The following is a 27,253-nucleotide window of genomic DNA, read 5'->3' on the forward strand; positions in this document are numbered from 1 at the left end:
GTTGGGGTGATAGTGATAAGATGTGTGATGGGGTGATAGTGAAGATGTGTGATGGGGTGATAGTGAAGAGGGGTGATGGGGTGATAGTGAAGATGTGTGTTAGGATGATAGTGAAGATGTGTTGGGTGAGCGGAAGATGAGAGATTAATGGTGGCCCCTAATGTGTTGCGGGGGATGGCCGGCCCTGGTGGGCCACCTATGCGTGAATTTGTTAAAGGTGAAGCTGTCGCCAACACAACAACCACACCCTGCTAACGAGTTGCATGACCCGGTGTCAAGGCATAGTCCGGAGAAGACCGACAACTCGCCAACCGCACTGGCTAACCATTACCCCGGAACACGATCCGTAAATCGATTGCCAATAGAGGTTCCCAATTACTGCTAGGGCAGACAGAGGCAAATGGCGCAAAGAAATCCTGCTCTTACAGTTTCACCCCTGCCCGCATCGAACCCAGGTCAGTCGCTTGCGAGGATGCTAACCATTACAATTGCTGCGGTCGCCACGTAAGGACACAAAACAGACAAACAGACAGACAGACACAACGCCATTAACCATGGCATCAACCTCACACATCTTCACGTTTACAAACAATGCGTAAATGGAAGAATTGGGAGACACACGAAGGGTAATTACCGTTATATAGGTCAACACTCTTGTTTGTGTTACGCTGTTTGATCATGCTTAAAGTATGACCCTCCTGCCCCCCCACACTTCTCCATAAACTTTATTACCGTACTTTTGGTAAAAACAGTGATGATATTAAAGGTTTCAATATTGATAATAAATATAACATGCCGGTATATAATAATAATAATAATAATAATAATAATAAAATACTATTAATAATAACATATACTAATAACACTACAACTACTAAAAATAATACCGTATTCGTAACTCATCCCAACTAAATCTAGTCAAACCAATCTAATTCATCCCTAACTTAAACTAACGTAATATAATCCAACCTTACTTTTACGTCTCTTAATAAATTTTTTTTCGCTTAATTTAATCAAAACACAACCAAACCAAACCTATTCTAAGCGTTTGTTACTTTAACTCCAACCAAACCTAATCTACCTGCATTTAATCCGAATCTAACCTTACACTCAAATCTAACTTAGTGTTAGGCTAGGGTTGAGTTGGGCAGGGTTTGATTTAGGCGAGGCTACGATCGGTTAATTTTGGTTGTATGGTTAGGTTAGGTTTTCACATTGTATCGCTAAGCCAGACTTCGGTTGTTTTTTGGCGGTTGTGTTGAAATACATTTGGTTGCTATATTTACATTGATTGCTGATTAGCTGCGTTGGTTAGATTTCTGGTCAAATGCATTATTAGGTAAGGATGACTTTAGGTTAGGCAATAATAGGGATGACTATGTTAGGTCAGACATAGGCTAAGGTGTTTCTGGCTAATTAACTAACCTAGTGTATGTATCGTGAGCACCTGAGGAGGTAAACAGGAACATAAGAACCGCCTGACGCTACTGTTGCTTCGGCCTAGTGTGTGTACTGTGTGAGTGTATACTGTGTGTGTGTGTATACTGTGTGTGTGTGTGTGTGTGTAAAAGTATACTGTGTGTGTGTGCATACTGTGTGTGTGTGTATACTGTGTGTGTGTGTATACTGTGTGTGTGTGTGTATACTGTGTGTGTGGTGTGTGTGTGTGTGTGTATACTGTGTGTGTGTGTGTATACTGTGTGTGTGTGTGTGTGTGTGTATACTGTGTGTTTTTAACAGCATACCAAAATACGTATAAAACCGCCATACGTTTTAGCTCTTAGTCTACAAAATTAATAACCATAATAATGTAAACAACAACAATAATACTAAAAACAAAAACACTACTAACAGCAAACAAAAACAATAGTTCAAATAAAAGTAACACCCCCATAAAAATAAATAAACAAAAGCTTGCGTCAATATCACCCTTAATCTGGTCAAATACACAGGACTGAGTGGAGAGTCACGCAGCGCCATCAGTGTATGATATTTTCACTCCTTTCACACTAATTCTTGCCGTAAATGTTATTATGATTTCACTTTCTTTTCTCTTCCACACAGTACAGACACACACACACACACACACACACACCTTAACCCCCTGAGTACTATAACTTAACCTCTTGAGTACTACGACTTTAACCCCTTAGGTGCTATGAGTATCTTTAGTACCATAAATTAACCCCAAGGTATAATACTGTTACATAAGAAGAACATAAGAACATAAGAAAATAAGGAGTCTGCAATAGACCGGTTGGCCTGTGCATGGCAGCTCCTGTCGAGAGTTACTACCACTCTCTATCATCCATGAATCTATCCAGTCTCCTTTTGAAACTTTCCAGAGTTCCCGCACTTACTACAACGCTGCTAAGCTTGTTCCACTCGTCCACCACCCTATTTGTGAACCAGTTCCTTCCTATCTCCCTCCTAAACCTAAATTTATCCAACTTGAATCCATTGTTCCGAGTCCTATCCTGCTCGGATATTATAAGAACTTTATCTATATCCCCTTTATTGATTCCTTTCACCCACTTAAATACTTCTATCATATCTCCCCGCACTCTTCGTCTTTCTAGGGAATGCAAGTTAAGTTTTTTTAACCTATCCTGATATGGAAGGTTTCTAAGTCCTGGAATCATTTTTGTCATTCTTCGCTGCACCGACTCTAGTGAATTTATATCCATTCTATAATAAGGGCACCAGAACTGAACCACATAATCGGGGTGCGGCCTGACTAGCGCAAGACATAGTTGCAATAAGACCTCTGCACTCTTATTACTTACACTTCTAGATATAAAACCCAATACTCTGTTTGCCTTATTTCGAACATTAACGCACTGTTTTTTAGGCCGTAGGTCCGGGCTTACAAGTACCCCTAGGTCTCTTTCACAAGTCGACTTCTCTAGGTTGATGTTGTTAAGGCTGTATACATTATCAGTATTTATTCTTCCAATATTAAGTACACTGCACTTGCTGGTGTTGAATTTCATTTGCCATTTTTCAGACCACCCCTGCAGTTTATTTACATCCTCCTGTAATGCCTTTGCATCCTGCCCAGAGTTAATCTGCCGCCCTATTTTGGTGTCATCCGCAAACTTGCTTATGTCACTGCTGATCCCAGTATCTAGATCGTTTATGTAGATTATGAACATGAGTGGGCCTAGTACTGACCCTGGGGAACCCCACTGGTTACACGGCCCCACTCAGATTTAACACCATCTACCTGTGATGCTAATTAATTATTGTCTCACCTGAAGCCAACAAACTAACTGCATTCTTGTATATCTTTTATGGGAAAAATAACTCTTGCCGACCCAGCCACATGTTCAATGGTGGTAGTAGTGATGGTGGTAGTGGAGGGTGCTGGTGACTAATGCTCATGGTATGGTGGTGGTTGCTGTTGAGAGTTGTGGTGGTGGTGGTGATTGATGTTGATGATAATGGTGGTGGCTGTGATTGTTGTTGATGATAATGGTGGTGGCTGTGATTGTTGTTGATGATAATGTTAGTGGTTGTGATTGTTATGATCCCACACACCTGTCACTTACAACACACCTGTTATTTACAACAGAGCACTACACACCTGTCATTTACAACACACCACTACACACCTGTCACTTACAACACACCTGTCACTAAATAAAACAGGGTAATGCACATAACAGGAATACAGAGCTACATAGTTGGAATACTTTGTGTGTCCGTCACTAGATAAATGTAAAATCCATTATTGACACAAGAAATATTTCCCCCAGCAGCCACGAGTACCTTACTGACCTGTCATGTTAGCGGCGACTGTGGGTCTGTCCATCATAGGTGGTGGAAATAGGGAGTATTCCAGTTCTCGTGAGCGCCCGGGGCTACGGTGAGCGCGTAATACATCCACGACGCTGGAGAGGTATGTGTGTGTCTGTCTGTCTGAGCAGCAGTATTGGCGAGCAGCTGAGGAAGTGATGACACTGGCAGGCGGGTTGGGTTGCTACTACCACGAGCTGCTGCTTCTCACACGCCCTCTGTCAGTGTCTGGTTGGCCGCCACCCACAACAACACTGCCCTCCTCCAACACCCTGGTGGTGGGGGGGACACACGACACCCTAGACGGGCACACGGGTCCTGGGAGAGTGAGACGGCCCCCTTGGAGAGCACAGGGCTACTGGGACAACACCAGAGTGGGTGGGGTGACACACGGTGGTAGGAATGACAGTGAGGGATGGTATTAGGAGGTGGGGGTGACGGGGAGGCAGCAGTAGCGAGGCGGACGAGGGGGGAGGGGGGGCTGACTGGTGTGGTCAACAGTGAGGGCGGCCAGGGAACACGAGGACGAAGAGACAGCTGGGTAGTCACACAGTGAAGGTCGTGCACCACCTGTCAGACACCACTACTGCACCAGCTGGCGTAGACCACCAACATGACACACCAGTACCACACTTAACGAAGCAACACACACTACGAAGACCACCCCTATCCCACACCAGTCAAGGCGACACTGATCCTCTTCTGGCATGTGGGGGAACCGCGCCGCCTCAGGGAACATGCGCGCGCACCCCTGTCTACCTCGCCCCCCACCACACACACCCTCCCAGCCTTCCTACCCCAACAATAACTTTCTCACTTGAACTTAAAACAAATATTTTCTCTCTAACATGGAACAACAGGCGAGACAGTGAAGTTTATGAACATGGTCTAGCAACTGTTAGCACCGACCACCACCACCACTGCCCTCACCACCACCTTTGTTCAGCAACTGGGTGGGGCAGCTGGAGGGGCGGAGGAAGAGGGGGGGGGGAGATGGGGGTAGCCTAATGGGAAGGAGAGAGAGGGAGGGAGGAGGAGAGGAAAGAGGGAGGGGATAAGTCATGGTAGTGTCGTCCACCCCACCACCCATCCCCACTGCCCCCCCTTCCCACAACACCGCCCTCCCTCAGCCTTCCCCAAACCACTCGACAAGCACCAAACCACTCGACAAGCACCACTACTACCACCACTGTCAGGTCCCCTACCAGTACTACCACTATTGTCAAACACACGGATCACTACCATTACAACACCTCACCCATCAACTGTCATCACCATCCTCACCCACCAGCTGTCATCACCATCCCCACACACCAGCTGTAATCGCCATCCTCACCCACCAACTGTCATCACCATCATCATCCACCAGCTGTCATCACTATCCTCACCCACCAGCTGTCATCACTATCCTCACCCACCAGCTGTCATCACCATCCTCATCCACCGACTGTCATCACCATCCTCACCCACCAGCTGTCATTACCATCCTCATCCACCAGCTGTCATCACCATCCTCATCCACAAGCTGTCAAAAACACCAGCTATCACCAGTTATCAGTCATCACCTGTCAACACCAGTCATCACCATCAGCAGCTGTCAGTAGCACAGAAGAGTCAAGAGAATGCTAAAAGGGCCATGATAACAGCTGTCCCCTTCCCTCCTAGACGTGGCCATTACCCTGTTTCTAACTGGCCAAGATAACGATGTATGGCCCAAGATGACGCACACTGATCTCACGATAACACCACTTGACTCGAAGATAACCAGGAGACGAGAGAGACGAACATACATACATACGTCACCATCACATAACAGTGTGTGTCAGTAATGGTGGGGTCTCTCTCTCTCTCTCTCTCTCTCTCTCTCTCTCTCTCTCTCTCTCTCTCTCTCTCTCTCTCTCTATTCATTCGTTAACTCAGTGATGTTGGTGAGTACCTCTTTTTACACACACACACACACATTCATTTATTGACTCGCATCGATGCCTAAGAGTTATTTGGTTTTTATTCATAGCTCTCTCTCTCTCTCTCTCTCTCACGCACACACTCTTGGTCACTGCGTTAAACAAAGGCATTAAAAGAGTAACAATGAATATTTGGGATCACCTGAGGATTAAGCACCTTATCGCTAATTTAATTTAACCTAACCACCCCCCCACCCACACACACAGCCAGGTAAGCATTAGGGTACTTAATCTGCAGGTGATATAAGCTAGGTGTGTGTGTCCGAGTCTTCAGGTGATCCAGTATTACCTTCATAGTACAGTAGTTAATCAAAATACACCTGGTGGACTTGACTGCTATATAACTTTTAAACTTGTTTCTGGGGCAACATACATCATTAACTCAGCCTCGACCCTTTCCTCGTGGCACCCCAGCCCAGCCCAGCACCGGGGAAATATAACCCTATATTAATATGGTGCATACAGTGCTATATTAAGAACTGCTGTAGTGCTGATAAAATATAAATACAAAGAAGTTGATTTCAGGGTTTTTAAAATGGTCCGACTCTTAGAGGTCTTATCATACATCAAAACACACTACCTTCCTCACCCCCACTACCTCAGTGATTGGTCGAGCTGTAATCTAATCATTAAAGGCATCATCAGGCTTACCGTGTCGACCAAACTCTGGGAATCTGGTTCAAAATCTCAGTACAGTACAGTATAGGTCCTCCTGAGTATGCTGGTTCTGAATCTATAGTCCACGATTCAATTGCCGCGGGGTAATTAGTGGTCATGATGACACTTGGAAGATTTCAATGTCATTTCAAAGCTAATTATTCGTCAACTATGGGTTTCCGAGGTGTAATTTTGGTGTTTTTTCTGGATGTGTATTTCGGTGTAAATATTCTTAAAGACACGTGGACCAATACTAATGGTTAGATGAGGTTGTGTGGGTGTCCATTTGACCTGAAACATTGACCAACAGGTGGCTAATGCTGGGAGACCAAGATACTCTAGATACAGACAGGTAGAACCAATTCAGAGCTATACACAGACAGGTAGAACTAAATTAGGCTACACACACGACAGGTATAACCAATTAAGGGCTACACACACGACAGGTATAACCAATTAAGGGCTACACACACGACAGGTATAACCAATTAAGGGCTACACACACGACAGGTATAACCAATTAAGGGCTACACACACGACAGGTATAACCAATTAAGGGCTACACACACGACAGGTATAACCAATTAAGGGCTACACACACGACAGGTATAACCAATTAAAGGCTACACACACGACAGGTATAACCAATTAAGGGCTACACACACGACAGGTATAACCAATTAAAGGCTACACACGAAGAAAGGTAGAAACACCTTACAAAGAACCACACATAAATTATAATCACCTTCAGGACCTGAGTGATACTGGTGGTGATGGCTGTACAGTCTCGACTCCTGGCACCATCACAGTCAGAAACCTCCACTAACACACACACACACACAGTGCAGTAACGTACGTACCTGTGAGAGAAAGAGGTAGAAATATGATCAACACGACAAACTGACACAGATAAAAGGCAATTCATATTCCCTGATGTATATGAGATTAATAACATGGCATACTTAAACAGGGCATAGTTTAACATGGCATAGTTCGACCTGGCATAGTTTGATGCTTGTCAGTGACTTCAAACACGACAAAGGATGACAGCTGGAAGGCAACAGAGGAGGTATTCATCAAAGTAACTAATGAAATGCTGTAAAGTAACTCCCTAGTGCTCAATATATATACAGTATATATATATACAGTATATATATATATATATATATATATATATATATATATATATATATATATATATATATATATATATATATATATATATATATATATATATATATATATATAGGGCAACACACCTCCCTAACTCAACAATAATAATAATAATAATAATAATAATAATAATAATAATAATGACACTAATCATAATAATAATAATAGTAATAATAACAACAACAATAATAATAATAATAAAACTAATAATAAACAACAGTCTTTCTTTCTTAATGCTGTCACCCAAGACATAAGTTTGTTTATCATGAGAAAGGAAGGTGCCATGACCCCTAAATGACATTTGTCTACACTGTACCATGACACAACAAGATTCAAGATGCCCCGGAGGAGGCTAGTTTATTGGGCACCCCGTTACATCATGTCACGCCATATTAGGTTAGGTCAGCTTATGTTAGGCCAGTTCAGGTCAGGTCACGCGTCAGATTGGGTGAAGTGAGATCAGGTTAGGCTAAAGATTTGTCGCCATGCAATAATAAAAGAAACAAACAATGTAATAAATAAATAAACAAACAAACAAACAACTCTAATGGTGGCTATAACTGCATAAGACAAACAAACATAAAAAGAAACAAACAAATACACAGAAACATGTCAACACAGACAAACACAGTGTACGGATCACCTGAAGAATCGTCACCCCAGAGTTTGGCAAGGTGACCATTCTTCATGTGAGGTCAGGATCCTCCATGGTGGTTACTCTTCAGGTGAGGTCAGGTCGAAGGTCAAAAGGGAGAGGTTAGGTCAGGTAGAAGGTCAAAAGGGAGAGGTTAGATCAGGTAGAAGGTCAAAAGGGAGAGGTTAGATCAGGTAGAAGGTCAAAAGGGAGAGGTTAGGTCAGGTAGAAGGTCAAAAGGGTGAGGTTAGGTCAGGTAGGTCAAAAGGGTGAGGTTAGGTCAGGTAGAAGGTCAAAAGGGTGAGGTTAGGTCAGGTAGGTCAAAAGGGTGAGATTAGGTCAGGTAGGTCAAAAGGGTTAGGTTAGGTCAGGTAGAAGGTCAAAAGGGTGAGGTTAGGTCAGGTAGGTCAAAAGGGTGAGGTTAGGTCAGGTAGAAAAAAGGGTAGGTTAGGTCAGGTAGGTCAAAGAGGTTAAGTCAGGTAGGTCAAAAGGGTGAGGTTAGGTCAGGTAGGTCAAAAGGGTGAGGATAGGTCAGGTAGGTCAAGGAGGTCAGGTAGAAGGTCAAAAGGGGTGAGGTTAGGTCAGGTAGGTCAAAGGGTGAGGTTAGGGTCAGGTAGAAGGTCAAAAGGGTGAGGTTAGGTCAGGTAGGTCAAAAGGGTGAGATTAGGTCAGGTAGGTCAAAAGGGTTAGGTTAGGTCAGGTAGAAGGTCAAAAGGGTGAGGTTAGGTTAGGTCAGGTAGGTCAAAAGGGTGAGGTTAGGTCAGGTAGGTCAAAAGGGTGAGGTTAGGTCAGGTAGGTCAAAAGGGTGAGGTTAGGTCAGGTAGTAGGTCAAAAGGGTGAGGTTAGGTTAGACTTGTATTTTCTGTAGACCTTTTTAATAAAGATACATAACACAAAGGAATTTATATTTTGGCATTTTTCTTCCCTTAATTATACAGTTTATATTCATTATGGGCTGGAGTGACGATTCTTCAGGTGATCCCACTGTGCAAATATATCAACACAAATACACATACACAGGTACAAGCATATACAAACACAGGTACAAACACACAGGTACAAACATACATACAAGCATATACAAACACACTGTACAAACACACACTGTACACGTTTGTATCTGAACAACTGAGGCAACTTAATAACAAATAAAAAAAATCAAGAAAAATATAAAAGTTCAGACATAAAAAAAAGCAGCTGACAACCTATTTTTTTTCTTCTATCCTTAACACAAATAAATTTTAAGTTCAGTGAAGTGTGCGAAAGTTATGTTGGTGAAGTGTGCGAAAGTATAGTTGGTGAAGTGCGTGAGCTGGTGATTGAAGGAGGCGTGGTCAGGGTAGTGATTGAAGGGGGGGTGGTCAGGGTAGTGATTGAAGGGGGGCGTGGTCAGGGTAGTGATTGAAGGGGCGTGGTCAGGGTAGTGAATGAAGGGGGGCGGTCAGGGTAGTGATTGAAGGAGGCGTGGTCAGGGTAGGAATGAAGGGGGGCGTGGTCAGGTAGTGATTGAAGGGGCGTGGTCAGGGTAGTGATTGAAGGAGGCGTGGTCAGGGTAGCGAATGAAGGGGGGCGTGGTCAGGGTAGTGATTGAAGGGGCGGTCAGGGTAGTGAATGAAGGGGGCGGTCAGGGTAGTGATTGAAGGAGGCGTGGTCAGGGTAGCGAATGAAGGAGGGGGGGCGTGGTCAGGGTAGTGACTGAAGGGGGCGTGGTCAGGGTAGTGATTGAAGGGGGCGTGGTGAGGGTAGTGATTGAAGGGGGGCGTGGTCAGGTAGTGACTGAAGGGGCGTGGTCAGGGTAGTGATTGGAGGGGGCGTGGTGAGGGTAGCGAATGAAGGGGGGGGCGTGGTGAGGGTAGTGATTGGAGGGCGTGGTCAGGGTAGTGATTGAAGGGGGCGTGGTCAGGGTAGTGACCGAAGGGGGCGTGGTCAGGGTAGTGATTGAAGGGGGCATGGTCAGGGTAGTGATTGAAGGGGCGTGGTCAGGTAGTGATTGAAGGGGGCGGTCAGTGATTGAAGGGGCATGGTCAGGTAGTGATTGAAGGGGCGTGGTCAGGTAGTGATTGAAAGGGGGTGGTCAGGGTAGTGATTGAAGGGGCGTGGTGGTGGTGACTGAGGGGCGGTCTGAAGGGGTTGGGTCAGGTAGTGATTGAAGGGGGGCATGGTCAGGGTAGTGATTGAAAGGGGCGTGGGGTAGTGACTGAAGGGGCGTGGTCAGGTAGTGATTGAAGGGGGGCATGGTCAGGTAGTGATTGAAGGGCGTGGTTAGGGTGGTCAGGTAGTGATTGAAGGGGCGTGGTCAGGTAGTGATTGAAGGGGCGTGGTCAGGGTAGTGATTGAAGGGGGGCATGGTCAGGGTAGTGATTGAAGGGGGGTTAGGGTAGTGATTGAAGGGGGCATGGTCAGGGTAGTGATTGAAGGGGCGTGGTTAGGTAGTGACTGAAGGGGCGTGGTCAGGTAGTGATTGAAGGGGGCGTGGTCAGGGTAGAATTACGGTAACAATGCAGAGGAAATTATATATCCAGGGAGGGAAAGAGGGAGGGAGATAGGGTGGTGTCCATACTGTGGTGACGAAGGAGAGAAGATGTGTGGTAATCAGGAATGGTGGTGGTGATACTGCAGTGGGCGGTAGGTAGGTGTTGTGGTGACATCATTAAACAGGATGGTACAGTAGGTGGCCCTGGGAATGAATGGTGATAGTTGTGGTGACAATGAGGATGTGTGATGGTTGTCAGTAATGGGAGGTTGATGACGGTGATGTTGAGTCAACAGTTTTGTTTGTGTAGTGATGCGCCTGAGTGGTGAGGTCATGGTGAGTAGGTGGTGTGGTGCTGGTACTGCGAGTGATTTGTGGTGACTGGTGATGGTGGTGACTGGCGATGGTGGTGACCGGCGGTGGTAATTGGTGACTGGTGATGGTGGTGACTGGCAGTGGCGGTGACTGGAGGTTTCAGCAGCAGGCAAGACAGTATTTACAGTGAAAGAGTGTTGGAGGCGATAAACTGTGACATGTGTGGCTGTAATGAAGCAGCTGGTGGTGGTGAAGGTGGCTGTGGTGGTGGTGAAGGTGGAGTAGATGGTGGTGGTGAAGGTGGAGTAGATGGTGGTGAAGGTGGCTGTGGTGGTGGTGAAGGTGGCTGTGGTGGTGGGTGTGTGGTGAAGGTGGCTGTGGTGGTGGTGAAGATGGTGGTGAAGGCTGTGGTGGTGGTGAAGGTGGCGGTGGTGGTGGTGAAGGTGGCTGTGGTGGTGGTGAAGGTGGAGTAGATGGTGGTGAAGGTGGAGTAGATGGTAGTGATGGGGAATATAGTGGTGATGGTAGTGATAACACTGAGAGTACTACATTAATCATGTTACAAAATGCTGTAAATACACTACAGCATACATCAAATATATACTAATTAACTTCAATAATGCAATACAAACAAATATACATTACTGTACTATATTTCCCAACACAGAATTCTCAAAACATGTTCATTAATAACTATCTGTCTAGTCTAGTTGTAAATACACAATGATGATGACTGTATATGGTGGTGATGTAGTGTATATGGTGATAGGTTTGGAGTTTAATGGTAAGATGGTAGTATTTAATTATGTGTGTGTGTGTGTGTGTGTGTGTGTGTGTGTGTGAGAGAGAGAGAGCATCAGACAGGTGGCCAGCACACACTACCTGGTCTTAAGAGAAAGGATTTATTTCTGTAATCAACCAAGTAAGTCCTTGAGATGCTTCAGGTAACCCATTGTTTCTCTCTCTCTCTCTACACCTCACTCAAATCTCTACAACTCATTCAGTCACTTCATTTACTCTCTCACTCACTCCTCGGTCACTCAATCACTTACCTTACTCACACAATCACACTCACTCACCGATTCACTCTCACTCACTCCCTCAATCACAAAGATCTCCCTCACTCACACAATCACTTCTGGTGTTTAATAATGTATGGTGTTCCAGATTCTAACACGTGATGGTGGTCTAAAAACTATAATTCTATTTGTCTGAACGTAATGGTGATAATATTAATATACAGAAAGACTTAATAAAGACCAAACTCTACTGAAAATCTGTCCCATAGTGGAAAATGAAACTTGACAAACAAACCTCAATAACACCTAAGGATACAATTTTGGATGAAGAAAAACAGACCAGACATAACCAAATCAAAAACAATGGTCATCCCTCATACAGTACAGCCACACCAGGTGTCTGTCCCACTCAGTGTAGCCAAACAAGACAACGGCAGTAACAAATTATGTCAGTAGACTAGACAGTGTGGATGGAAGAAATCAATAAGTGGTGACTATGTGAAGTATCTGACGTGACCTACTTACTGTACTGCTCTTGTCAACATCTGTGACCACCCCAAGTACTGTATGCCTTCTGTAGTACTATTATTGTACTACCCACACACACACACACACAACAGACCCACAAGTGCACACGATGAGAGGATCACAGGGAGCCAACAACAGCTTCAGATGGCACAGTATGAGTCATGGCAGCAGGTGTTGTGCTCCACCATTATCACTTCAACACCTTCATCACGTGGAATATACTAAATGGCTAAAGTCACAACGTAAATACAATTGTTCTATTTGGTTTAGTATGTCTTTGTTGTTGTTTTATCCACTACACAACATTACTCACTGGCGTTTGAAATGAAATACTGTAGTGAGCTGTACCAACTGAGAGAGGGTGTCACCTTTAACAAGTTTGTAACCTTGACCTTTTGACCTTCAGACTTCAAAAAAGACATAAAAGCTGTAGGGATTGTTGTAGTGCATATGTAAAGCCAAGCAATGTTAGGTAGCTCTTTCTGGCTGTGAGTTATACTGGCAACACAGACAGCAAGACCAACCAACTCAAGGGTCCCTACCAGCATCAGTACACATAGTGTCAAGAAAACAATGGATCCAGCACTAATTAATACATTTAATACACTCTCGCACTGGGCCTAGTTAAATCGGGTGTCAAATTCATCTAAAACATTGATGAGGGCTTCTGAAATAATTATGACAAGAAGAGAAGGTTACAAATGTAGGGGTAAAAAGTGTGGCTGGTGAGAGGATACAGCAGTAGTGGTGGTGGTGGGGGGGGGGGAACCCTCATTGTGCCTGGCTACTTAAATTGATAACTTTTCTGCTTTTCATATAATGTACAGAGTACTGTATACCAGTACTGCACGAGGCTTTAATATAATAATAATAATAATAACAAGAATACAAATAATAGAGTACTGTACTAATAATATATACCTGTAATAATAAAAATATTCCTCACCTAAATATCACGTAATGCTTAAAGAGAGAAGCCGCCATTAGAGTATAAGCCGAGAAAACTTAACGGGGATGTAACCAATGAACTGTCTCGTGGATATCAACCGCCTCTGTACTATCACCACATGAGACGGCAGACAGTAAGGATGGCTGTCACTGTGTAATGTATTGTTTTATTTATCATTTATCTCCCAATATATTTTTATTTTTTGGGGAATATGCAAGTCAGTGGAGATCACTCGCAAGGAAGGGAGATGTAGAACTGAAACAATGAATAATGATGTAAATGAACGAATGAAGACACATAAGATGGCATTCATGTGGTACAACTGACAGGAAAAAAATATGCCTACTAGTAAATAAATTAAAGATGAATAATAATAAAAAAAATAAAATAAAAATAAATTATTAAACAAACAAAAAATAAAAGAACAATAATAATAATAATAATAATAATAATAATAATAATAATAATAATAATACAGTAACAATAATATTAGGAACACTGAGCAACACTTGGCCAAGAAAATTATGTGGTACATTTACAGACTCAGCAAAGATTGTGAAATGGAAGTGAGAGAGAGTGAGATCAGGATGGAATATGTATACTGTACAGTGAAGAGAGAAGCTGCAGGGATCACATATGAGACGAGAAAATGCGCAAGAAACTGATAGCACAGTTCGGCAATCTTCTCATTCTATTTAACTGATGCCAGACAATTTTATTCAGCACAGAGAGACAGGGTGAGGGAAGAAATAAAATAAGAATGTAAGGGAGATTATTAGGGATGTGTATATTGAATAGCAACTTTAAACACCTACTAGGAGCGTCAAGATCGAGATGCTTCGGAATATACAGTAGCAAAGCCCGGAGAAGAAAGTGCAGTGTAGGAGAGTAACATTTAGTGAATACCTTTGATGGGTAGGAGAAGTAAAGGAAGACAGAGAAAATAATAAAAGAGATGTGATCAGTAAGAATACGAGAGAAAAGTACCGAGAGAGAGAGACGGACAGACTGACAACTATGGAGGTGGAAGACACAAGCACGAAACTGACACCAGCAACAGGGGGATTAATAAGGTACAGATGAAGAAGACAAAAGCACAGGTAAGAGTAATAAGAGCTGGTGTTGTGTTGGGAAGGTTCTGGCACTTGACACACATGACAGGCTGCTGAATTAATTACGTTTATTCCAGAGAGATCAAGTAGGGAAGGGGAGGTGAATTATGTTATGAGTGAAAGTTAAGTAAACACTGACTGTGAGAACCCAGAAGGTAAAATGACGGAAGTGTCAACCTGAAGGCCAAACTCTTATTAAAGTTTTTGAAATAAGAACATAAGAAAATAAGGAGTCTGCAATAGGCCGGTTGGCCTGTGCATGGCAGCTCCTGTCGAGAGTTACTACCACTCTCTATCATCCATGAATCTATCTAGCCTCCTTTTGAAACTTTCCAGCGTTCCAGCACTTACTACAAAGTTGCTAAGCTTGTTCCACTCGTCCACCACCCTATTTGTAAACCAGTTCCTTCCTATCTCCCTCCTAAACCTAAACTTATCTAACTTAAATCCGTTGCTCCGAGTCCTATCCTGCTCGGATATTATAAGAACTTTATCTATATCACCTTTATTGATTCCTTTCACCCACTTGAATACTTCTATTGTATCTCCCCGCACTCTTCGTCTTTCTAGGGAATGCAAGTTAAGTTTCTTTAACCTATCCTGATATGGAAGGTTTCTAAGTCCCGGAATCATTTTCGTCATTCTTCGCTGCACCGACTCTAGTGAATTGATATCCATTCTATAATAAGGGCACCAGAACTGAACCGCATAATCGAGGTGCGGCCTGACTAGCGCAAGATATAGTTGCAATAAGACCTCTGCACTCTTATTACTTACACTTCTAGATATAAAACCCAATACTCTGTTTGCCTTATTTCGAACATTAACTGTAACTTGAATCAAAAAGAAAGTTTAATAAAGTTTGAAGAATAGAATCAAAGTTGTGAATGAGGTGAGGAAGATGACCTGCAGGAGAAACACTGTAACCAACACTGTGTTCAGGATTAAGTTATGGTTTTAAGTCATCAACAAATTGGTTTGTTTACAAGTTTAAACATTTGGCTGTTTTGATGGGGAATATGGGTCAGCCTCGTCTTGAAGGTTGTCGAAGTTCTTATCAATAAATGTGTCCAGAAGTTTGGAGAGGCAATGAAGGTGATTAAAACTTTCCGTGCAGGTCCAAGGCTTTTCTCTATACAGCACGGTATTATGGTTTGTTGTGGTCCGCAATTTTAAACATTTCACATTTGGTGCCTTAAAAGGGTAAGCCCATTGTGCTCCAAAGATGATAAATGTTGTCACGAACTCCAAAAGGTTTACCCAGATTGAAAGCAAATGGAGACGAGTCTCTAAGCAGTACTATTGATGATTGAACAGTACTGAACATCATGATTGGGCCAACTGACTGCATGCAATACCTGTATTACTGTACTGTATTATGAAATATCAGAGCTTTTGGACAGCTCACTGACCTACACATGTCATATGGTAAGATGGTATTATTTGTTTCCCCATTTGCACAGTTGTTTTGGTGTGTTTTACCTTTTCCCCAAGTTAATTTGCCAATTTTTGGACTTTATTTTTAATCCCAGAGCCACAAGGAAAGGATTATATATATATAATATATACAGTGATCCCTCGGTTAACGAATTACCTTCCATAAGATTCTTCACTTCAGTTAACGAATTCCTTACGAATTTTTCCCAACATGTTTTCGCCTGCTCACCAGCTGTAGTATTAGTCCGCCAATACAGTAATCGGTTTTAGGGCTTAAATTCGTTACCATTTGAGTAAATATCAAGAAGGTTGTACTATTCAATAATTTTCCAATTCTTATATTAAAGTTTTTAGTCATTTTAACAATTATTTAACATAAGTGAAGTACAGGGAACTAGTTTTTAGCGTGCCAAACAGCCATTTGACTCACCCAAAATGGCATCAGTGTGTGTCCCTGCTCAGTGGAGGAAGCTTCTTGCTTGAGACTCTTTTGAACATAAACAATTTTTACGTTTTTACAGTACAATTATTGGTAATTCTAAAGTTTGTTTTACATATTGACAATATATAATGCAGTGCAGTGTTCATTTAAAGAAAATAATCTTGAATTACACCAAGTGAACTAAAATTTTATGGGTGAAATGGCAGCATGGGGTGACTTCTCTTCCACCCCAATGCCTTCTCTTCTCCCTTCTCCTCCACCCCCATTCTAATTCCCATCATCATCAACCAGGAGCCTTCTAATGCATTTATTTTTGGTTTGTATGTAATTTTCTGTGAGCTGGAACCAATTACCCAAAATCCCATTGAAACAACGGTTTCGGTTAGACCTTCTGGAACGAATTGTGTTCGTTAACCGAGGGACCACTGTATGTATGTATGTATGTATGTATGTATGTATGTATGTGTATATATATATATATATATATATATATATATATATATATATATATATATATATATATATATATATATATATATATATATATATATATATATATATATATATATATATATATATATATATATATATATATATATATATATATATATATATATATATATATATATATATATATATATATATATATATATATATATATATATATATATATATAAGGGGAAATTAAAAACTATAATGGAGCAGGGTAATTGTGGGAATTTTTTTGTCCACATTGGGCAAAGGAAAGTTACGGTATCTGCACTAGGGGTCGTTAGGATTTTGATGCCAGTGGGTAAAAAAATCTGTACCCATAAGACTGCTGGAACTAAGATGAAGTTCAAAGGAATACTGTACAGTAAAGTATACACAGAGTAAGGAGGAATGAACATCTATGTAAACTCTCATGAATCTTAAATCAATTGTATATTTTTAATCACTAAGCATGAATATATAGACGAGACACTACCAATAAGAAACCAAATGCAATTCACACGGGACAAAAATCAACACGGTGATGAGGCCCAGGACACAGCTCACCAACATAGAGACACACAACATAACACAGTTCACTGAGTGAACACATATAACAGCTTTAGTATACTGTTACAGTATTACTGTACAACAACATGAGACACAGCTCTCTCCGTATTTTGAAACCAAAATTATTTTTCCTCGCTGAATCAAAGTGGAAGCCAAGAGAGGCACACCATGTGTACTGTACATGAAAAACAATACAATGACAAATCTGGCTGGTGACAGAGAAGACCAACTACATTACCTTATGAGAATGGAGCATCATAACAACCAGACTGTGTTGAGCCTCTCATAGGACAGACAACAAGGGTGTGGAGCCCCATTTATTCCTCTATCAACTATTGTAGTTCCTCTTCACTTGCATCTGTAAACTGCAGGATATCAAAATCTTCACTCGTGTACCAAGTAGAGTACAGTAGTGAATATTCTTGTGGTGGTCGCTCAGAACAAAATAAATAATCCTAAGGCACAGTCTCTAAAAGTGTTATACATCTATATTAAAGTAAACACTACAATACAAGGACAGTCATGAGTGGGTTTCTTAATGAGTTTCATTCATCCAATGAACAAGCATAATTATTTACTTATTTGTGTATGCTGTACAGTAATATGCATAACAAGTACAGTATTTATTAATCTTAAACACAATACAAAGATTACAAAATAATAACATACTGCACCATAAATTTGTCAAAGTACAGTACCGTATAAGGTGATATGATTTTTTTTAACAATCTAACATCCAAATTCTGAACCTAATATTATACAGAACATTAAAACAACACAAGGAACACAAGTATGAAATACAGGTACCAGGTTATGGTGAGGAGACAAGAGCACCCACAACACACTGTATGGAGCTGCCTTGTTCCTCTCACAGCCACTCACCCATTTAAACCTGGGTGACGAAGAGAGTCCTGGACCTGATCCAGTAACTGCGTCAGTAACCAGTCAAGATGTACATCAGGACAAACCCTGAACTAGTTTGCTTGACCTGACCCCCTGAACTTGTGAATAAGACTTTCACCTCATACGTTCCTGACACTAAAGGAGGAGAGCGACATTTCAGCTCTCTTCCTTTAAGTCGCAATATAAGATCCCAAACTGTATTTCATGACTCACAGCAAGAGAGGGATAGAGGATATGACATATGAAGGAACAACCCCAGAGCACCTCACTAGGAAGTCCTCCCATTGAGTGTATGTACAGAGGAGTAATCATGGGTCAATTTTTTACTGTCACTTAGTATGATGTAAGATTTATCACCCCAGTGTCAAGCTCTTTATTCACGATGGCAAGATAACCATTAGTGAAGCCTAGAGATAAATATAGCGGAACCTCTATTCAGCGGACTATAGCTATGCGAGAAATTAATCCATTAGATCAAAGTCCGCTATATGGATGCTTTACTGTATCTCTAATTAGACTGCCAATAAAACATATGAAAAAAATCTCTACAGGAAATGGATACAGATCTATGAGATTTCTTTGAGATTCTGACAAAGGCTGATATAAAAATCTACCCGGTAATAACAAATGAACAAAGCTTATGACCAACTACATATGGTTAAAGAATAAAAAGTAGAGAGAGAGAGAGAATATGAGAGAAAAAGAACAAAGGCACATACTGTATAAAACTAATGAAACACATGAAAACTTGCATGTGAATGATAAAAAAGATAAAATTACAAGTCTGAACAGAAAAATCATAAAACATACTGTATATGGCATGGAATAAGTCACGACATCAGATACCACCCACCTACCCAAGGAAGAGAAGACTCACCCTTGAAAACCGAAGGAGGAAGACCTATCTCTGTGAAGGACTCCTGTATAAACACGAGCCATAAATGACAAAAATTTACCACAAGTCCAACTTAATCAACACCTAAGAAATGGATTACTGTGTATGAGTTTTTGGTCAACAAATCGTAATCAAGAGAAAGAACTGATAAGAGTGTGACCTGTGAGCTAGAAAATCCCATATTGTATCTACCTTTCCTGTTACCAATGACTTCAAAGGAGAAAGCCAGAAACGGAACAGCAGCGGAAAAAATTAAAAACATAGATGCGAGACTTTTTCAGCATCTCCATCGATGACCTACGTGAGTTATACAGTGATGGGGACGGTTTATAAAAGAAAGGCGCCTGACACTGTGATCACCAGTCAGGTCAAGTTTACAGAGACTGACGGTTAAGTTAGGGTTGACGTTTTAGATTTGCTTACCGTACTTTAAATTTTCTGTTGGGAAAACCATAATTTTTTTTACAAAGGCTTATTCTTGACATTGTCCGCTCTCTAAATGCCCTAAATTTTTTATACTGTATATTGTTCATGAAATCTGGGGAATTTAAATCATCTTTAAGCTTGATATAAGGCAATAACAATGCAGTATTAAACCCTTTACTACAGAGACGCCACTTATAATATTTCATTTGTGTAATGACAGAATATTTTATTCAGCTGTGGGCCAACCTCGTACACAAGGAGTTAATATGTCATACCTGTAAAGTCTTATTGCAATTCACTCAACACAAGAATAAAAAATAGACAGAGTTATCTTAGGAACATAATAATAGATTTACAAAGGGAAGAAGAACCAAAGAAAGTATATTTGGCTTGAGAATTTGAAGTAAAAGGGCTTTACAAGTCTAAAGAATTAGTATACAGTACTGTACCTATTTTGTGATTGTTGAAAAAGCTTTTGATTGAGTAAAACACAATTAAATATTATATGGGTTGGAAAGAACAAATATGAACCCATTGTGTCCTGAATAAAATAGCTTGGCATTAGGCAAATAAAACTAAAAATGGTGTCCCATAGCGAAAGGGTTTATGAGGCAGATATTATAGTTAAATTTTTTTTTACAGCAACCGGATGCTGCAGTGTAAGAAAATAATGAACTTTTTAAACAAGGCTGCACCATATCTCCAACATTACATTTCACTTCAAGAATTTAATAAGATCAGTTAATAGTACAGCAGTGATAATTTCTTTTATGGTACCCAAGGATTCCCTAATCTGTACACTTGCACAAACAATAAAACAAAAGAAAACCGAAACATCCAGACACTGGCCACTGTCCATACAGCTAACATCCACCGATGATGGCTGCCATTTAAGGATAAAGGAAGAAAGTTGACAGTTAACCACTTGTGTACGGGGTCTCTCACTGCCGAATGAAATCGTCTGGTGGTAACCATATAAAACATTAAAAGTAGTGTCCCCGTAGCGAGAGATTAAGCACATACAGTACACATGGGAAATGTCTTACTGTACCATCAAGTATGGAAATAAAACATTACCATTAGCATGGTGCACATAAAATATATGGTACTGTACTGTATATCACCCCTTTTTTTTTAAATCATGCACAGATTAGTCTTGTACCCATACACAAATTGTCAACAAACAAAAATATTTAGTGAAAAGTTCACTGATCCTTGGAAAATCCAGGGAGAATGGCAGAGTGTACCCAATATGTGTTGACAGTAATGTACTGTATAAACACCAGAGTGGCAGGCAAATATGTGGATTGTTGATTGATTCCCAAGCTTATCACCTGGGGTTTGTTCTCAGGACTTGTTCAGTGTAGCTACTGGTACCTGTTGACTCATTGGCCATCACATCAGAGATGGTGCTTACTTCATAACCCCGGTATGAATGGATAGTAGGTCGATTTTAGGTAACATTTGCAATAATCAGACAAAATGGTGATCCTATCTCAAGAAAGTTAATAGTTCCCTGAACAAGTCAGTTTTGGTGGGTGATCTCAAGGTCATGGGTCCAATAACTCATACAAGTTCATCTTCCATATACTGTAGCTACAGTAAACTCCTGAAACAATAGGTCAATGATGTCATACATCAATCTAGGATTTGATCAATTTCATGCGTCATGGAAAAAAAAGGATGTAATATTTCCCTTTTTGTTTACAGATCTATCTATCTATCTATCTGAAATCCTAATGAGGTTAACACCATTAAAATCAAGCAAACATTATAAATAAAGAGGAAAAACTGGCTCAGATTCTGGGAGAGATGAGGGTTATGTGGCGATAAGAAAGAATAGTAAGTACAGTATATTGTCACTTTCTACAGTACAATTTCTCACACTAGAACAGTAAAATATAATTTAAATAATCCACAGGTTGGCGAGCGTGCTCTAACAAACAATAATTGTGGCCAACGTGGCGTCACCTCTGCAGATCTATACAGATTCTTCCTATAACAGCACCTGCCTAAGACTGCCCACTTACTATACTGTAACAGGTACAGTACATATTCTAGTACTTGCAACTCATGAATTATGGTAATAAAGAATTAGTAAGTTTGAACTTTATTTTCATGCCCTTTAAATGTTTTTCTTAAAATTTTCACTAAATTGTTTCTTTTAATGTAGAGAATATAAATTCAAGGGAATAGGAGATAAAAACCTATCTGTACTGTTAAGATTTTACTTAATAAATGGTATGTAGACTGTGGTCTCATGTGTTCACACACTCACTACAGGGATAAAAACAAAGCCATCACTGAACTATGGTGATTGGCAGGCACCAGCGAGCAGCTGTACCACCAATCAGTGGTTCAACCTAGCTGAAGTCAGACATACTGTAGGTCAACGACGTAACAAAAAGGTAACACCTCACCCTGACAAGGAGTAGCCCAGCTGGTAGGTTAGATGCTCAATAGTATAGTGTTGGGTCACACGAATAGAGGTTTCCTACCGTATTGTTTGGTAACCTGTTTGGTGTACCCTGGAACTGAACATGGGCCAGTTGTTGCTTGTTTGTTTATTTCATAAATGGCATGCCAGAAGCTATACACATAGTGCCAGAACTGTATTAAAAAAAAAAGATCTTCTGAATTTACTTTGGAAGCAGCAAGTAGATTGTGACCGCTACATCTTCAGCACTTTGGATAGCCATCAAAACCACCAATGTTAGGACAGTATTTGAATTTAGCAAGAGTGAACTGGTTCATTCCTGCTATAGCTGGTCAATTAAGTTCAACAATGGAACATGGAGCCTTTAGAGCCAATAATGGGGAATACAGAATAGTTAGAAACTCTATTTTAAGATGAGATATTGAACCTTTATCATCACATTCTTCACATTGTTCGTGGAAAAACAACAACTATTTATATTTTTTCAACTTCTGTGAGTTTCCCATCAGTAACAAACAGTTATCATAGACTAATAAATGTCTTATTATACGAGGGAGGTGTTTCTAAATAAAATAACCCATTTCTTTCATTGTGCAAATATAGCAAGGCATCCATAGACAACAAAAACTATGAAACATTGCTTTTGAGTGAAGTTAAGTTAGGTTTAGTTTGGTTAGGTAGGTAGGTAGGTAAGGTTAGGAAAATTAGGTTAGGTTAGGAAGACTAGGTTTAGTTAGGTTAGGAAGATTAAATTAGGTTAGGCAGTCTAGGTTAAGTTTGGAATATCAGGTTGGGTTTTGTTAAGTTTTATCTGGGTGACTTTTACTTAGGCCAGTTTGTTGTGAAGATACAAGAAAACACTGGTAACATTCAAAAACTGCCTATAGAGTCTATCAAAACTTACACACTGTGAATTATTACTTTAATAAGTCAAGTCCTAAATATAATACAGTAGTTATGGTATAATGGGGAAGTATATAAGGTATTATTATCGTTTCGGTCATGCAGCGAATTTGGGTCTAGGTTAGCTTAGGTTGGGTTTAGGTTAGCTTAGGTTGGGTTTAGGTTAGATTAGGTTGGGTTAGGTTAAGTTAGGTTTGGTTAGGTTTGATTGGGTTACGTTAGGTTTGGTTGGGTTATGTTAGGTTTGGTTACGTTAGGTTTGGTTGGATTACATTAGGTTATGTTGGGTTAGGTTGTTAGGTTTAAATTATGTTTTTCGGATGGTTTTTGACGTGCTTTGAACGATTCTGATCTTCGGAAAATAGGTGCATGACCGAAACGATAATTTTACCATACATAAACTATTTCCTTCCAGCATTACATATTAAACGTAGTGTTACTCAAATATATAACAAACTAAGAAACCATCTGTTATGTTCCTCTATACGAGCTGCTCTTAATGTATTCACAATGGTGGCTTTTATACTATGACACAATAAGATAACCAACCATATCTAACTTAACCTAACTTAAACTAAATCTAACCTAATGATTTTACAATATCTTTTACTTATGTTAGTTTAAGTCAGATAGGTTTGGCTGGTCATTTGGACTGTTTTAATATAAGTTGACTTTTTTTTTTTTTTACAGAATACCCAAGAAAAATATAAATAAACTACAATTCCTAGATTATTGTTTACTCTTTACGTAAAATAAAATATTATTCTATAAAAATGCCTTTGGGACATGAAAAACAATCATACATAAATAACCTCTATATCAGGTCTTGAGGACGAAGATTCTGTAAGTGGGTATTGCCAAATTAAAATGTCTTACTGAAGGTTGTTTAAGAGATTAACAACAATAATACAACATAAGACGTAATCTGTATACAATTACGCGTCATGTCTTGTGACCCGAGTGTCAGCACGTCACCTGACAATCTATCCCCACCTCCCTTACCACAGTAATACAACACGTCAGTTACGAGCCAAACATCAGCAGGTAGCCTTAACAGTATAATTCAGAGCGTCAGCCCACACAACATCGTCAGCAGGTCGCCTCACACCCCCAAAACGTCAGCAACAGCAGGACACGAAATAGAAAGTCAGCAGGTGGCCCGCCCCTATGTCCCTGCTGCTGTGAGTTACTCCAACATTTGGCGACAAGTGAGCATGATGTGGGGTGAAGAGACTCACCTGGACCATATAGAAGAGTTGGTGGTGGTGGGAGGGAGTCACCAAACACGACAACTTGTCACACAGACACAACAACACGACACTGCCGCCATCTACGAAAATCAATCAGCAACTGCTATATATCACTGAGACAATTATACAGTTTCTTACTTAAAATTGTTATATTATTTCTTTATCGTAAACAAACAACATTATTATATTCATTATCCTATATAATTAATAAAATAATCATTTATATTAAATTACTTTGATTTCGTAGCAGATGCTCTTTGGAAATAGCGCGAAATTTGAATTTTTTCAGACCTCAACATTACCGATCTTAATTGTCGACTAAAGTACCTTAAAAGCAAAGAAAATATAAAGTTTAACTTCATACTTTTCATTACCAATAATATGTATGTTAATCTAGAAACAAAGAAGTTGTCATTACCGATTTCATCATTTCCTGGTGTGGATTTTGTCGGAGAAACGCCATCAAGAGGAAGTCCGAGTCGGGCACACAATTGGCTCTGGCTGAGACGGGGCCCGGCAAAAGCCCCCTAGAACAAAAGCCCCCTAGGACAAAAGCCCCTAGGACAAAAGCCCTTCAGTAAAAGTGCAAAATAGGACAGAAGCCCCCAGTTTTTATGCTAAAGAGAGGGTCATTAGAAATATTAAAAATATATAGATTTAATTATGAATTATAACAATTTAAATAATTTAGAATATTATAACTCTTTCAATTTTGATGTCGAACATTATTAAATAAATATAAAAGAAAAAAGACATATTTTACCTTTATGTTCATTCTGTATATACTGAGGTGACCCTTGGGCCCAGTGAGGTCAGGGGAGTAATTATCCCAGTAGACAAAACATACGTCATTGCAGATTTAATAAACATTTATTGTATACTTCTTTAAACTATAACAGAATTCCCGAAGGTTAGGTTAGGTTAGAGAAATATTCATAAATGTAAAAAAAGTAAATTAATTATTGTAAAAATTCTTATTATTTCTCCTGGGGGACTTTTGTCCTAGGGTGCTTTTGTTCAAGAGGGCTTTTGTTCTAGGGGGCTTTTGTTCTAGGGGGCTTTTGTCCTACACTCGGCTGAGACACTGTGGGAGTGCGGTTTTGAATTGTCGAATAGAATAATTTGGTGATCAAATATCCGGCAGGGAGTAAGCGACGATGTTCATGGACGCGGGGCTTAGAGTTGTTATGTGCATTATGGATACTGGAAACGATGCAATAATATCAGAACGACAAATTTATTTGGAGGCTCAAATGTTTATCTCCGGTACAATAAAACATCATAAAATGTAAAAGTTTATGATGATTTTACTGAATATCAATCACTCGATTTATCTGTCTACAATATTTAGGAAATTCTGGTAAATGAGTTCTAGTAGGGAGTAGGCAGCTACCAAACAGGGAGGTACTACTGCCTGGGAAGATATTGGAAGCATAATGTGTTGTCTAATGGTAGACCCTGCTGCCATATGTGACCAAGTCCCAGGTTGATGATCTGACTCTCTGCTTCATTTACACACAATTACAGGGTCTCAATTGTTTCTCTTACCATTGACAACACAACATACATACTTGTATATCGTTTCTCACTTTTGATCTTTTTTCATTTTTGTATTTATAGTTCTTTATTATTAAAATTATTATTATTACAGTAACTGTATTATTATCATTATTTTATTATTTTATTTTTGTTTGTTTTATCATAAATTTTATTTATTATGAATTATTATGACAATTATTTATTGTTATTATTATTATTATTATTATTATTATCATTATTATTACATTTTCGCCCCCAGGCCTCGAAGTGGGTCAGCGACCTGTGTCCGGTGGGCTAATCCCCAAAAAAAAAAAAAAAACATAAGACTGACAAAACAAATTCCATCTGGAATAAACCAAACACAGTTATTCAATGAGTCACGTCAATAATGTCAGCACCGTCACCTCCTCACAGGTGCCGTGGTTGTTTGGATTCTTACACTCGGAAACTATGTATCAACGCAGGTCTGTACATGGTAAACTTTGAATCTGACAAACACATTCCGTCCCACAATGGTGTCGAGTTCCACAGCTGCAATTTAATTTGTTGATAAGCTCACAATTGGCAGGAAATCAGTTCTTAGACATGCGTTACTCTGAGTCTATGATGCACTTCTCTGCTTCCGCTGTTGGTCATCCACTCTAAGATCAGTTCCGTGATGAACTTGGTCAAACACAGCTATAATGATTTTCTTGCGTGTTATAGATAGTGTATAGTGTGGGAAAAATTTTGAAATTTTATTATTAAACTGACGGTCCATAGATATAGTGACATTAAAAAATGAAGGTAGGGAAACATGGCAAGCGCAACGAGCCCACCCAGCTGGGGGTGTTCTGGAGGGGGGGGGGGATCTGTAAGCCCATCAAAATTTTTTTGAAATCTGACCAAAATCATGGGCATTTTCAAGCCATCCACACTTGATATTAGGAGATATTCTGAAGTCAATAGTAAATACTTTTTGCAATACAAAAATGCCTGAGTACAATACTGCATTAAAGAAAAGGTATTGAAATTTTCTGGTGAAAAGGGTGGTCCGGACCCCCCAAATCCGCCCTTGATTCCTAAATAAATGTACTGTAGTTTTCAATGCATTGTTGAATTTCAATTGAGTTTACCCACAAAACATACACCATTGAAATCGTTTTCGTCTGTAATACCGTAATAGAAAATGTAAATTAAATGGTAAACTGAGACATTGAGACCAGCTACATTCCTTGTCCTCTTTACCTCTGTTCAGTTTACTACCTATTACAACTACAATCAACTAGTGGTGGCCTGATTGGTATTTTTATAGTAGTACACCGTTCTATCTCTCGGTGTTAGAAATATGTTTTTCCGAATGTTTAGACAATTCCAAG

General features: G+C 40.2%; 1 protein-coding gene across 3 annotated transcripts in view; it reads right to left on the bottom strand.

Annotated features, from left to right (window-relative positions):
• LOC121874215 (phosphatidylinositol 4-kinase beta-like) overlaps positions 1-24,452 on the bottom strand; it is an 89,399-nt gene extending 64,947 nt beyond the window's left edge. The window contains exons 1-2 of one of the 3 annotated variants that reach the window (XM_042378245.1): positions 24,345-24,452; positions 17,781-17,900 (exon numbers count right to left, since the gene is read on the bottom strand). The gene's annotated coding sequence lies outside the window, so the exon portion shown is untranslated. Of the gene's footprint in view, positions 1-3,780; positions 4,495-17,780; positions 17,901-24,344 lie in introns of those variants that run through there. The other 2 variants (XM_042378243.1, XM_042378246.1) reach the window with 2 other exon arrangements.
• Between the last annotated feature and the right edge of the window lie 2,801 nt (positions 24,453-27,253).

The sequence above is a fragment of the Homarus americanus genome, unplaced genomic scaffold, assembly GCF_018991925.1.
Source record: "Homarus americanus isolate GMGI-L3 unplaced genomic scaffold, GMGI_Hamer_2.0 scaffold49667, whole genome shotgun sequence".
Classification (NCBI taxonomy): Eukaryota; Metazoa; Arthropoda; class Malacostraca; order Decapoda; family Nephropidae; genus Homarus; species Homarus americanus.